Source organism: Monodon monoceros, unplaced genomic scaffold (genome assembly GCF_005190385.1).
Source record: "Monodon monoceros isolate NGI ecotype Baffin Bay Population unplaced genomic scaffold, NGI_Narwhal_1 Super_Scaffold_20, whole genome shotgun sequence".
Lineage (NCBI taxonomy): Eukaryota > Metazoa > Chordata > Mammalia > Artiodactyla > Monodontidae > Monodon > Monodon monoceros.
The window spans coordinates 245,623-260,899 of NW_021703777.1; the positions used below are offsets into that span (position 1 = coordinate 245,623).

A 15,277-nucleotide genomic window follows, 5' to 3' on the forward strand; every position below is an offset into this window, starting at 1 on the left:
TGTGTGTGTGTGTGTGTGTGTGTGTGTGTGTGTGTGTGTGTGTGTGTGTATCTGAATCACTTTGCCGGACACCTGAAGCTAACACAACATTGTAAATCAACATACTTCAGTTGCAAAAGAAACACCTGTTCAGATGTCTGTATTGCTACCAAACTCAGATCTCCCTCAGGGTATTCATCCTTGGATTCACAGTACCTGGCACATAGTGGGTGTCTTCCTAGTTATTGATTTAAGTTTTTTGATGCCTTGGTGCTGTAGGTATTCTGTTCGACGATACCATGTCAGGATTAGTATCTGTTTTGCAAGGAGCCTACGTGGACTGTTGTGGTCTTGGTCCTACACGCATGCCTGTGCTTTTCTCCCATGGGGCCTGCAGGCTGTTCAGAGCTGCTCCTAACTGTTAATCCTTTCACCATCGCCCAGCTACCCCTGGTCTTTCTAAGTTTACACCCTTCACGGGTGTTACCCTCTCCCTGTGACCAGTGCTTGTTGACTTCCTGAATATTCCACTTCCCTTGGGAATCTACGCTAACAGAGGATTTGCTTCCCACACTTTGATCAGCTGTCATTGCTGAGAACTTCATTCAGCATCCTCGCGCTGGACCCCCAGGACCTCAGCCTGCGCTGCTTCACTTTGGGGATCCACTGGTGTTCACTCCCCGCCCTCCGGGCCTTCCCATCACTCAGGGCTGCCCAGCTGAAAAAGCTGAGCCTTCCATATTCTCTTTCTGACCCCACCTCCTGTCCTTCCAGTAAGCCCCTCACTCAGCACCGCACACACCCTCCTGTCCTGTGACTCTGCACCTTGGCCAGTCCCGATTTTCTCCGGTTTTCCTCTGCTCAGCGCACTGACGTTGGACAGCCATGTCAGCTCTGCTCCATCCCTTAATCTCTTGCCACTAGCCCTACCAGCACCTGATTCACTCCACCTTCAGCTTCAGGGATGGTTAACATTGCTCGGAAGTTATTCTATTCTTTCCTGGATAATTTCTATCAAATTCCCCATAAGGCATGTTCCAGAGTTCTCCAGGTTTTCCAGTCCAAATTATCTTTATTTTTTCACTTTTAGCAGATGATCTTACTTCCAAATTCAAGGAGAATGTTAAGATCAATTTAGGCGAGCTGTTGATCAAGATTCATCTTGAACGCGGGAGGCATTCCTTTATTTGACCTGCTCTGAGCCTAAGAACTCTTTCCTTATAGTGAACTGTACTATTTGCCTCTATAATATTCGTATCCCAATTTTTACCTCTTAGCGTACTTATACAGAAATCTTTTCTACGTAACAGAGATATAATATGTCTGTGATCTCTATGGTAATATTCATTTCCTTCAACTTGTCCTTAATTGGCATAGGTCGAGAATCCCATTATCATCAAGGAATTTCTCCTTTGGATGAATTCCTGTTTTTCTGAAAGTGTGGTCCTGAGAGCTGAGCAAACAGGAGCGGACTAACATCATTGGACTTGTCTGGCTGTCTCCTCTGGGTACCACATGGTAAATCATTCTAAAGTCAAATCTGTCCTCTCCCCTTCTATATTTTTGGCATCCATACTGCACTGTTTAATGAGGCATCTTTTTGCATACTTCTCTGCAAGTATCCTTCTTTTCCTCGATGTGTACATTTGGCTACTAGATTTGGGACTTTAAAAAATACTTATTGCAATTAAATGTAACCTTCACCTTTCATTAGCCTGTTGTTCCAGGAGGTCAGGATATTTTTGGTTGTTGATTCCATGATACAGATTAGCTATTCTTCCCCATTTAGAGGCATGAGCAGATGTGATCAGGATGCAGTTAATATCTTCATCCAATAACTATGCCGAGTGGAGAACGGGCAGGACTTTGGGTCCTAGACGCCTTCCCTTGCTTTGCAGGAGCCCACGAATTAGTGGTCTTTATAAGGCCATTCCGGCAGCGTTATAGTCAAGCGACTCTCCTTCCTCAGCGTTTACATTCCTTCCTGTGGGCGGGGCGCATGCATTCTGTGACAGACTCAGTCAGGTTCCTTGCTGGACTGCATTTCTACTTTCTGCAGAATAGCAATGAAGTAACCCTGTAAAAACAAAAAGAAATAGCCCTGGGTTCCTTTGTAATGATGGGTTCCTTTGACCTCTCCCTAGCTGGTAGGTAACAACACTTCACGTTTTGGGCGCTTACAGGTAATAATGTTAAGAATCTCGTGGGAGGCGTGCCTGGAATCAGTGTCTAGCTCTCAAGGCTAAAGTTGGAATCCACCTTCTTTGTTTTGAAAATTGAGACCGTGGCTGGCTTCTTTGCTCCGGGTCAACCCTCCCTTCACGGAACATTTTAAAAGATGATTGTAACTGTTCCCTTATCACATCCACACGTGCTTTCAGTACGTTGTGATGAATTTTTTTCCCAATTAATGGATTTAAACTCATTTAGGATATTGAACATCATACTATGGCTTGGGCCTTAAATTTGTTACTTGACTTTTATCTTGCTTTTGCCGTTATAATGATGCGTTCTCGAGGAACTGAGATGAAGCCAAACCAGCTGGTCCAGTCAGTCACCTTCATCTGAATTTCTTCGCCCCCAGCAGTCAGTGTGCTCTCCTCTATAGCTAATAAACGCCGTCAGCACCGCTGTGCCTGGCAGTAGTAACAAGAATTAAAAGAATTTGTTTTCAATGTGTAGTCTTTGAAAGCTTCAGCTTACGTTACGTTCTATGACACACTTTTCAGAGGTTAGTCACTTTTTTGTACCTCTCAGGATGAGGTGTATTATAGATTATGCGTGTTACTGAGGAAGATGCAAAGTTTATGACATTCCTGCCTGAAGGGGCTTAAAGTCTGTGCGTGGAGATAACCACCCAGAAACAGCCTTGGAATTACACGTGTCAGCACGTTACCAGGAGCTTAATATTTGTGCTGCAGTTTTAGAAACTTCTCAAGAACTTGAAAAGCCAGCGTCCCACAGGAGGGAAATGCTGAGGAAGGCTTTCTAGGGAAGGTCCGGCGCTGAGCAGAGGTTCGACAACAGGATGACGATGCCGGACTTTGCAGGACCTGTGGGATTTAAAGAGTGGGAAGAGCGGGGTGTGAGGGTGTGAGTGTGCGTCTGTGTGAGGGTGTTTGTATGAGGGGGTGTGTGAAGGTGAGTGTGTGTGAGTGTGTGTGCGTAGGAGAGTGTGTGTGAGGTTGTCAGTGCGTGTGTGTGAGTGTGAGGGGTGTGTGAGTGTGTCTGTGAGTGTGTATGAGGGTGTGTGTGAAGGTGAGTGTGTGAGAGTTGTGTGAGTGTATGAGTGAGTGTGTGTGAGGGGGTGTGAGATTGTCAGTGCGTGTGTGAGGGGCTGTGTGAGGGTGTGAGTGTGTGTGTGGGGGGGGGGGACGAACCTATGGATGGAGAACCGGCAGTGCCACTTCTCACCGCACACCCTGCAGCATCCCTTTGTGGGAAACACGGCCACCTCCCCACCTCTTCCGGATTCCCTGGCCCCTTGCTGGGTCTTCGAGGGGCCGGTACCTACTCAGACTTTATATCTCAAGCTAGGCTCTACTTCCTAGAAACTTTCCCCGCTCTTCCGGGTCTGAATTGAGGGCATTGTTATGTTTCCCTGCACCTCCCTGTTCATCCCCTATGCTGTTATTTATCCTTGGCTGTAATTGTTTTATTGAAGTATAGTTGATTTACAGTGTCATGTTAGTTTCAGGTGTCCAGCAAAGTGATTCAGTCATATATATATATGCATATATATATATATGTATACTCTTTTTGAGATTCTTTTCCATTACAGGTTATTAAAAGATACTGAGTAGAGTTCCCCGTGCTATACAGTGGTCCTTGTTGATTGTCTGTTTTATATACAGTAGTGTGGATCTGTGAATCCCAAACTCTTAGTTTATCCCTCACCCCTTTCCCCTTTGGCAACCATAAGTTTGCTCTCTGTGTCTGTGCGTCTGTTTCTGTTTTGTAGACAAGCTCATTTCCATCACTTTTCTAGATTCCACTATAAGCGATGTCACATGGTACTTGTCTTTCACCGTCTTATCCTCCGCTGCAATCACTTGCTGAATTGACTGTTCCCCCCAATGGGAGGAGATGCCATTTCAGTTTAGCTCCCATTCTGTTCACAGACACGTAATAAAAGTGCTCCAGGGATCACGAGCGTTCGGTCGGAATGTGTGATGTGAAGTGAGCATCTCAGAGCAGTGAGTGCTGGGAAATACCGATAAACAGAGTTAAGGTTAAAAGGGGTTAGGTGACACCTAGACCAGGATGTCCACTGAACCTTTCTTTGTTAGGTGATTCGGAACCATTTTGTTGTTTAGAGTTTTGGGGAAAGGATGTGTGGCATATGCATTACTTTTCATTAGACCTTCATAGTCAATTCCAACCCTTCAGAGTTTTAGATGCATCTGTAGACTTAGGGAAATTGTTTGAGTCCTCACATTGCATCAGGTGTTTCCATCCATGAGGGTGACAAACCCTAGGACTTTAATAATGCATATTTTTATTAGAGGAGTTTGGTTATGTTACTAGTCTAATTTTATATGAACGCACTGAAATTGCTAGCTGCTTCTTCTCATTCATTTTGCAGCTTCAGATATCCTCTATTACAAGTAGTTAAATGATACATGGCTCATATGATTAACTTAATTCAACATAGGACAAAGAATTTCAACGTTTCACTAGTATAATATGAACTTTTAAGTTGTGTATTGGTGAATATAAAACTGAATCAATATGGGTTAACTCAGAATTTAGAAGATTACGAATGTAACGTGGAAGATACTTGGATAAACACAGTCACATAGTCGAGACCTGATAGGTCAAGATTTGAGGCAAGAGATTCTTATGCTGGATCAACGCTGTACGTTTCCAAATGTGCTTAGCAACAGGCAATCCTCCCAGTGCAAACTGTGGGTAAAATTTCACTTTTCAATGTCTTAAAATATTTGCAGTCACTAATGACTAACATTCTTCTTTGTTCGTCTCTACTCCAAGTAACAGTATGCCACAGCCTCTATTGTGGATCTTTTCTGTGGGGACGGTTTAGAGTAATATTCTTAAGCTCTTGTTGTGCCATCTTACGCTGAAAAAGGTTCCCGGTGGAACCTTGGCAGGTCCTTGGCAGGGCCTGTTGCACAGCAGGCCGTCCTAAGTGAAGCTGCTCTCTTCTGATGCTTCTCTTTCCCCGCGCCCTCTGAAGCTCGAAGACTTTATTCTGACTTAGGCTGGGTTGTCACCTGCAGCTCACCTGCTGGCTTGGCCAGGAGCAAGAAGGTTGTGTACCACAGGTATCGTGAGGCCACACCCCACAAAGGTTTCTCTCCCATCGGCCCTGCCCTGTGGCCAGCTCAGTTGGATTGATGCGCTCCCGTGGAGTGTATCTCTGGAGGCCACGGGGAACTGTTTTATCCAGAAAAGCAGCACAAGCTTGTTTGTCCAAGAGCAGACGTCACTTTGATTATGTTGCCTTCTGCCTTCAATCAAGACCATGGTTTCCTGAATATAGACTTTCAAAGTCAAGAGAAAAAGGAAAGTGGTAGACGTCGCATGTGGGGCTTAAGAAAGGCAGGTGAGTCGGGTGCCTTGGGCAGCAGGGCGCGTAAATAGCGAGGAGGCCCGGGGGAGCCCTGGGAAGGGCTGTTTGTTCGCACGTTTTCTTCCCTGTTAGTCTCCTTCGTCGCTGGTGAAGAAACATCTTAGCTGGGGATGGTTAGAACATTTTTGCTCACCAGCCTTGATCATCTGTCTAAATCCAACTGGAGTAAAATCTGTTTAGTTATTCCTGTCTTAGTCCTGGCTCTGTTTCAGTGCACAGTGGGTGTTGGGAGCTGTGTGCCGTCAGTCTGTTTTACACACAGTAAAATGGCGTTTGGCTGTGGTTGTCTGCATTAGCTGTCTTTGACAAATGAGCGTTGGTCACTGCTTGAGTACCGAGAAGAGGTGCTGCGTGCTGCGTGTCACACGCGTGTAAAGTGGTGTAGAAACGACGCAGCGCTCACAGCTCCCACTGGGTGATCTGACGGCCGCACTTCACCTCTAACTCTGCTCCCATGTCTCAGTCACCCTCCTACTAGAATACTGTGTCACAGCCATGTTGTCACAGCTGCAGTTTGTCACCAAACTCTTTCTTGTTTTGTCTTTCTCTTTTGCGCCTACTTTTCTGCTCCTTGGAATAGCTTTTCTTGTTTGTTATGCCTTGTTATTTCTTACTCATTCAACAAGGCTCAGCTTCAGAGTCATTCATTTGAGGAAGCACTTACCAATGTACCGTGTCAGCATTTGATGCAGATTTTCTGTGTCCCCATCACAACATGTCGTGGTAGTTCACACTTCACTGAATTTGTGTGTTTTTATCCTGTTCACCCACCAACCCCTACATGAGACCCTCCTTTAGGGTTTAATGTTGGCTTCTTTGTATTTGTTTGTTTTTGTTTTTAATTCCTGAAACCTCATCCCTTAGAATGTAGTAATAGGTGCTTAATAAATAATTTGCAGGATGTATGAACAAATGAATAAACGAATGGTTGGATGGATGGGTAAATTCAGGAATTCAGGTAGACAGAAAGATTAAAGATTTTACATAGGTAGAATAATTAGAAAGAAAGGTCTTAAAGAAAGCATCTGTGATGGAGTCCAGAGCAGAATATCAGCTTTCAAGGAGAAAGCTATGGTCTTGTCCGGCGTCGGAGAGAAGTGTGCGCTCCCGGATGGAGAGCAGTGTAATGTGAAGGTAAAGTGGTGGTGTGTCCACACGGTTAGTGAGATTGAAACTTAAAGTTTAACATCTGTGAGCAGTAACTATGCATTTGGTAAAAGAACCCACAGTCAATATACAATCGTTTGAAGTGAAAAGGAATATGTTTTCTATATTTAACACACTCAGGTTGCTCTAGTGGAAGTATGAAAAAACCCAGCCTTACACTAATGCATAGTTGAAAAGGGAGGAGGGGTTTAATATGTTTTAAGACAACTGTAGATATTCTTTTGGTATAAAAAATTCAAAATTTGAGAAGTGATCATTTCATAAAGGTTACTTGCCACATGGGCTCTGAAACCATTAAAATCCATTGTTCTGTGAATGGAGCCTTTATTCCCGCATGAATTTGGAACATCATGGTCACTGGAAAATACTGGTTCCCCTTGTTTTGCAGGTCTTCCAAATGTTGACAAACTTTACATTATACATTATGCAGTATCAAAATAATTACACTAATTAACATCACCACGGATCTCATCGGTACTGGGAAGCTGTCAGGCTACCATGGCAGGTGTACGTGGTGCAGCTGTGGGTTGAGGAAATTTTCCAGTTCCCTCTTTTTAAGCAAAAAAATCTGTCTTTAAGTAAAGGAAAAGTATAAATAATTTTTTCTTTACATTAGAATAAGTATTATTGAATTCTAAAATAATAACTGTTAAAATAAAATTTTTAACTTTAGAAAAGCTAATATAGTATCACTGCAAAACAAAATCCCAAGGTGTAGTTACTTCTTGTGTTTACATGTAGATGTAAGAAGAACTTGGGAATTTCAAAATAATGATTTTTGGGGCAATAATGAGGTTACAGAGATCAGAGCAAGTATAACGAATGAAAGGTAGAAAGGCCACAGTAGAAGTTCGGCGAACAAACGGGGTTAATACCTGAATATACACATTCATACCCTAAACCTACTACGGTAGAAAAATCTACAGGGGCATGCATTTCATTAGCTGCATAATGATGACCTTGTAGATGTCATGTTAACTTCCAGAAAGCTGCGCTGTGTACTTGAGAGAGAATGAGGATGGAAAGGACACATGGTATCCCAGTGCTGTTATGAAAGCAGTTCTGACCTTGCACCTTCTAGGAGAGGCTCTCAGGGCACCCCAGGGTGCGCAGAACTTGGAGCCCTTTGACAACTACTGCTTTGTTAACCAAGCCTTGAACAAAGTAGCATCAAGGGGCTAATGTAAACCTAATTTCGGGTCATAATAGTCAACATTCATTAAGTACATACTATATTCCAAGCCTTGTTAAAACGCAATTACCTTTCTTGAAACCCTTGAGAATGTTCTACCTTTATCATTTAATTTAAGGTGAGGAAACAAAGTCAAGAGTAGAAAAATAATTTGCCTAAATGTCATACATTGAATTAGTGGTGGAACCAGTCTTTTTAGCCAGGCAGGGTCCATCCTCTAAAAACTATGCTTTAGGACTTCCCTGGTGGCTCAGTGGTTAAGAATCCGCCTGCCAATGCAGGGGACACGGGTTCAAGCTCTGGTCCAGGAAGTTCCCACATGCCGCGGAGCAACTAAGCCCGTGCGCCACAGATGCTGAGCCTGAACTCTAGAGCCCGCAAGCCACAACTACTGAGCCCACGTGCCGCAACTACTGAAGCCCATGAGCCCAGAGCCCATGCTCCACAACAGGAGAAGCCACCGCAATGAGAAGCCCACGCACCACAACGAAGAGTAGCCCTCGCTTGCCGCAACTAGAGAAAGCCAGCATGCAGCAATAAAGACCCAACGCAGCAAAAATAAATAAATAAAAATAAATTAATTAATTTAAAAAAAAACCTATGCTTTACCACCTTAATGGCTTACATATAAGTTTTTCTGTTGGTTTGTATATGATTTTACATATAATCAGTAGCATTTGTTTTTAAAATAGATTAGACTCTATAGCATTATGAGCTTTAGAGTTAGGTTTTGATGATCTATGAACTTCCAAATAAAACACATAAAACCAGAAAAAAATTAATACATTTAATACAAATGATAGAAATTCAGTTAAAGTATCTAAATTCTCCACCAAAGTTATGACTGTAATGTTTAGGAAACTCCTTTTTTTTCATATTAACTTGAAGAATATTTTGTTGCATTTATAATTTAAGGTCTTTCAGCCCATACATTTTTTTGCATTATCTGCTATTCTCTATTCTGGAGAAAAGTAAGTAAAAATCGTTTACTTCGTGTTTATTCTATTTCTTTTTTTCACCTCTGGATGTTTTTTTAAAGTTTTCTTTTTATCTTTGAATTTCAGAGGTTTGATAACATTATGCCTAGGTGTAGTTTTCTTTGTATTTATCATGTGTGGGGTTTAATGAACTTCTTGGATCTGTGTTTGATGCTATCATCAAATATGGAATCTTCCCAGACGTTATTTGTTCAACTATTTTTCTGCTTCCATTTCCTCTCTTTTTTCCCCTGGACTCTAGATACATGTATGTTAGACCTTTAGATATTGTTCTACAGATTTCAGATGCTTTTCTATTTTATCACTCTTTATTCTCTTTGTGTTTTTGTTGGAGTTATTTCTGTTAACCTAACTTCATGTTCACTGATCCTTTCCTCTGATGTTAAATGGAATTCTTTATTTCCCTTGCTGTGATTTTTCATTTTTAGCATTTCCGATTGCTTCTTTTTCTTTATGTTCGGTTTCTTAATGGAAACTCCCTATTTATGCCTGCTATTCAACTAGGCCACTGGATTCTTTAATATGTTTATCATGGGTGTTTTAAAGTTCCTGTCTGGTAACAACATCTGGGCCATTTCTTGGTCTCTTTCTGTTGACTGTTTTCTCTTGACCGTGGGTCACATTTTTCTTCCTCTTCTCATGTCATCTATGAGGTGTGTGTGTCATGTACCACATACACATATTAGGCTGCGAGTGTGGAGGACCAGCCCATCTTAGCTTCGGGGTCCTTGGTGATCTAATCTCTCCTCCAGCAGCTAAAAGTCTGATAGACATTTAACCAGCCACTCTTGACCCCGGCCTGTGGGAGATTCTCCCACCTTCCACCACTTGATCTGGGATGAAAATAGCCCAGGTCTCATCTCTTCCATGGCTTCTTATTTATTTATTTTGGAATTTAGTTCATTTAGTTTCTTTTAGTCCTCCACTGAGTTGTTTTGTTTTATTTTGTTTTAATGACCTGGCTAAGGTATGACACTTAAAATAAACCTCAAATACAAAAAATATACAGTTGGATAAGATTTGACAGGTGTAGACACCCGTTAACCTGTCACCACAATCAAGATAGAAGTCGTTTCCGTCACCCCTAAACAAGTTCTTGTGTCCTTTTCCAATCAGCACCCCTCCTCTATCTCCAGGCAATCGTTGATCTGCTGTCTGTAAGTCCGGGTTTGCTTGCAGTGTCTTGATTTTATACAAAGTACTGTTACAGTGTGGACTCTTGTGTGTGCAGTCCCATCACTCAGATAATGATTTTGAGATTTATCTTCTTTGTTGCATGTTTCTGCTGGATAACAGTCCTTTGCACATATGGCTATACAACATCTTATTCATTCACGTGATCGAAGACATTTCAGTTGTTTCCAGTTTTTGATCGTTACAAGTAAACCTGCTTCATGAATGTCTGTGTTCAAGTCTTTGTTTGTATATGTGTTTACCTTTCTCATGAGTAAATACCTAGAAATGGAATAGCTGGGTGGTATGATAGGGTGTGTTCAACCTTTTAAGAAACCACCAAACTGCTTTCCGAAGTGGTTTGCTCCTTTTTACTTTCCCACCAGCAGTTTACGAAACATTCCCGTTATTCCGCGTCAGCATCAGCTCTTGGCATTGTCAGACTTCTAAACTTTAGACATTCGAATGGATTTTTGTCTCATGACTAATATTATTGGACATAAGGAGATGTTTACTGGCTAGTATTAGGTTTAGGTGAGGGTGGGGATGTTGCCGAGTCCAAGCTCGCTCCGTTCGCCACACAACGGGACAATACATCGAAAGACGCGGTGTGGACGCAGGCGATAGGGACTTTATTCGGAAAGCCTGCAGACCGAGAGGATGGTGGACTAGGGTCCTCAAGAAGCATCTTAACCAGGTTTGGATGCTAGTTTCTTTCATAGAACAAGGAGAGGGAGGTGAGGAGGTAAAGTACAATGAAAAAGGTGTAATACCGCTTCAGACTCCGGAGGGGATGTACGAATTTCTTCCTTGCTGCAGACGTTCACAGGTGGGCCTGGTCAGGGTGTTTCCTGTGAGCTGAACAAAGTTATTTTAGCTTAATGCTCATGACCTGGGAGGCCGGGTTCCCAGAGATGGGCCATTATGGATAATTTAAGCTTATAGGCAACTTGATTATAGTGATTAACTTGTAGCAAAAAGCAACAGAACACAAAGGTTAAAGTAAAAGAAGCAGCTCCAACGCGGAGTCAGATTTGTTCTTCCCTGTTACAGGACTTCATGATGGGATTAAGTGCCCTTTTAAGAAGAGATACCTGAGAACTATCGCGTCTCTCTCCCTCTCCCTCTCCCTCTCCCTCTCCCTCTGTCTCTCTCTCTCTCTCTCTCTCTCTCTCTCTCTCTCTCTGTCTCTCTCTCTCTCTTTCTTCTCTCTTGCCCCCCTCCATGTGACAAGGTAGACATCTGCAAGCCACAAAGCCAGCTTTCACCAAAACTCGCCCATGCTAACACCCTGCCATTGACTTCCAGCCTGAAGAACCTGAGAAGACGTGTTAAGGTTGTCGCGGGCACCCAGTTACCCAGTTTGTGGTGCTGAGTTACAGCAGGCCTGGCTGACCACCACACCCCCCGACCCTCTTCGGTCTCCCAACAAACCCCTCTGTTTGAACGTGTGTCCTCTTCTTTTTCATTCTCAGCATACTTTTCTGATCTCTGCTTCTCCATCTGAGTCCTAACATCCTTCTTCAATTCTTAAGTACAAATATTCCCCAGTCATCCATGTGGCCGTCTTATCTCTCTTTTGTGGCCCTTTGACATTGAACGGTTTGAGTTAAAGTCCCGATTTAAATGGCTTCCTCTATCTAGAGGACCACAGATTCATATCTCTAATCTGTTTTACACTCCTTAAAGACTTCAATTTTCAGGTGCATCTCTACCCAGATGTCCCGCTAAGAATTCAAGGTGCACGTGTACAAAGCACAGCTGACCATCCCTTTGTCAAACTGGCTGCTGGGGCCTCTTTCTGTCAATGGCCCAACATCCTTCCAGACAGAACCTGAGTCATCCCGCTTCTCAGACCTAGTCATTTGCCACTGATGCCAACTTTAATTTTGTAGTATCTCTAGCACCACCCTTTCCTGCCTTTCCCACAACTTCCTGCATTCCCCCCGCCCCGTTCACCTCGCTGTACTTCCTCCATGGCGTGCCCTTTCGCTCATGGCTTCACGTCCAATCTCTTGTCATTTTCAAATGAGCTCAATGAATTTCATGCATTTCTATGTGTAGTGAGATTCTTCCTTTCCAAAAAACGTAAACATTAAATAATAAAATAATGAAAGTGATAAAAAAGAAAAGGAAAATAATTGTACAAAAATAGTAAAAACGAATAGGACAGCTCATACAAAATAATAAGATAGAAAAGGAAAACACGTAGGAAAACTTTCTGCAAATGATTTCTTCTCCAGTTATGTGTTGCTTACATATGTGTATTTGTGCTGCACGTACAGAAGGATCCAGGGAAAATAAAGGGAAAAGACTGAGTGAACCATATAGTAAGGACTTAATATATCTGTATCCCATCCATGTTTATACCAGATGACTCCAAGCCGGTAGTCCTGTCTTTTAATTTCAGCATAAAATTAACTTACTAGGAGCCTAAAGTTAGATAAATTGTGATCTGCGTTGGCTAGTTAGATTAAGGCTGGAAACATACTTAACTTTCAATTAAGTGGCAAAGACAGGGTAATGAGTAAGTCAGGCTATTTAGAAAATATGTTTAGAGAATTAAAAAAGGACTAAAGATAGCTTCTTGAGAAAGTGCAAAAGGTGATGAGAAAATCGTGAAAAAGAGCCTGGGGAAATGTTTCAGAAACTGTAGACAGCCAAGCCAGCATAGCAGCGAGTATTGGTGCTGGTGCGAGGTGAAGAGCACGGGTGACCCTCCGACTGGACTAAAGTGGAGCACGTGTGGTAACTCTCAGATCAACAGGTGTGGGACTCGAACTCAGAGGCCGGAGCGTGGAAGTGTTCTCGAAGCATCACAGCCATTGCGGGGCCTCCAAGATGGAGGGGGCTTCTCTGCCTTTCAGTTGAGGAGGTGACCAGAGTGTGTGGAGTGATCACGTGGCCTCAGCTGCTGAGCGACCTCTGTCCCTCAGGAGCTTTGGGGTTTGGGCCAAGTCACGAGAATCTGGATTTCTGTTCCGCCATCTGCGAGTGGGAAGGACTGCAGTTAACAGCCTCTAAGGTCTCCTCAAGTTCTGAACTTGTATCATGTAAGTGCCTGTGTCCTTATGTTGACTTTTGTGTAAAAGATACTGAAATGCAGGAGACACATGGTTTGTGTTCGCTGTGAACAGGAAAGTTTCTTCCGACCCTCTCTGTTTTCAGTTGGTCAGAGATGAGAAGGCCTTAAAACAATGTAGTCGTGGTTTTGGGTTTAATGGGAAAGAACTTGCTCTCTCAACATGCCCCTTGGGGTGTCCAGACACACACCTGCAAATCCGTGTTCAGAAGCCAGGTGTCATTTCTGGTAATGATTTCTTCTGAACTGATCCTAATGTAGGAACTCAGAAAGAAGTGAATTTCTGTTGGAATTTGCTGCATTTCTTCGGCTGGCCTGGTTCCAGCATAAGCTTCAAGGACCGTGTCTCAGTGTCAGTGACAGAAGACCATTTTCTGTCTCAAGAATCAGAAAGAGCTGAACGGAAAACTCTAGAAGGCCCGTGACTGCCCGGCAGCCTCTAACCAGTCAGTGGCCTGTGTACCCCACTCCCCCGGAGCTGCCAGAGAAACGTCTCTCCGCCGGCCCGAGGTCTCCAGGACGGGAGCTTTGGGTGAATCACGGAAGAGGGAAGATCTAACTCAAAAAATCTAACTCTCTTCTGTGTCAACATTACTCTAATCCGGCTCTGGTTTTTTTCACCGTTATTAGCCTTTTCCCTAGGATTTTAAAGGAAAATTTCTCAGAAAAATATACTTTCCCATAATTTATTCCTCTCCTTTACAATAAAGATGCTTTAAGTGTGTCAGAGACAACCACAGTCTTTCTAGTTGTCTTTTTTTTTTATAAATTTATTTTTGGCTGCGTTGGGTCTTCATTGCGGTGCGCGGGCTTCTCTGTGGTGGCTTCTCATTGCGGAGCATGGGCTGTAGGCGCGCGGGCTTCAGTAGTTGTGGCTCACGGGCTCAGTAGTTGTGGCTCACGGGCTCAGTAGTTGTGGCTCGCGGGCTTCAGTAGTTGTGGCTCACGGGCTCCAGTAGTATGTGGCTCGCAGGCTCTAGAGTGCAGGCTCAGAAGTTGTGGCGCACAGGCTTAGTTGCTCCGCAGCACGTGGGATCTTCCCAGACCAGGGCTCGAACCCGTGTCCCCTGCATTGGCAGGTGGATTCTTAACCACTGCGCCACCAGGGAAGCCCCTCTAGTTGTCTTCTGATTCTACTTTGATTCCTAAAACCAAAGAGGCTCAAAGTGAAATTTTGCACAACGGGGTCTCCTTAGAGTTCACGGGGGTCCCAAGAGGGCCCCTCCCACCTGCGTTTCTGGGATGTCTTCATTCCCTCGGTCCCAGGCCCAAAAGTCTGACCTTCCATTTTAGCAGATAAATTTAACCTTTGTTTTCCCCGACTGTATGTACTGCCAGAACAATTTGAGTAATAATCACTATGGTATATAAAAGTCCCCCATTTTTCAAAGTCACCCCAGAGCATTGGCTTTATAACCAGATGGGCCTGGGTTCACCTCCTGTTTCTGCCACTCACTAGCAATGACCAAGCACAAGTTCCTTAATCTACATTTTAGATTCTTCTTGTGTAACATATACACACTTGCTCCCTGTCAGATGGTTGTGAAGATTCGATGAGATAATGTATATGATGTCTTATAAGGTCAGCAAACGGAATCTGTAAAGGACCAGACAGTAAATATTTTAGGCTTTGCTGGCCTTGGGGTCTCTGTCGCAATTACTCAGCTCCGCCACTGTTGTTCCAAAGCAGCAGCCTTAGGCCACAGGTAAATGGATGAGCTTGTAAACATTGAAAAGCCCCGTCTTCCTTCTTTCATCAGTACTTCACTTCCGACAGCAACTGTGTGTGTTTCCTCCCCAGGAAATTCCCGATGCCATCTGGGTGTCCTACAGTTTCATTCAGTTCTGAGACCATATCCCATAGACTAATTAAGGGCTCAGCCCCACAAGGCTGCCCCGACTTCAGAGCCTAATCTCAAATTCATGCCACAACCACCTCTAAATGGAAGCTTCCCACGGCCCACCCCTTGAGGTCCATATTATGCTAGAGGAGCTCACAGAATTCAGGAAGCAGCTTGCTTACTATATTACCCGGTGATTATAAACGGATACAATTCAAGAGCGGCCAGATGGAAGAGATGCACAGGGCAGGC

The 15,277-nt window shown here is 43.6% G+C and overlaps 1 protein-coding gene across 4 annotated transcripts in view; it reads left to right on the forward strand.

Annotated features, from left to right (window-relative positions):
- Positions 1–15,277, forward strand: part of GUCY1A1 (guanylate cyclase 1 soluble subunit alpha 1) — a 58,474-nt gene that overhangs the window by 4,319 nt on the left and 38,878 nt on the right. Inside the window, exon 1 of one of the 4 annotated variants that reach the window (XM_029235729.1) lies at positions 13,115–13,155. The exons of the other annotated variants lie outside the window; for them this stretch is intronic. The gene's annotated coding sequence lies outside the window, so the exon portion shown is untranslated. Of the gene's footprint in view, positions 1–13,114; positions 13,156–15,277 lie in introns of those variants that run through there. 4 annotated transcript variants of the gene reach the window in all.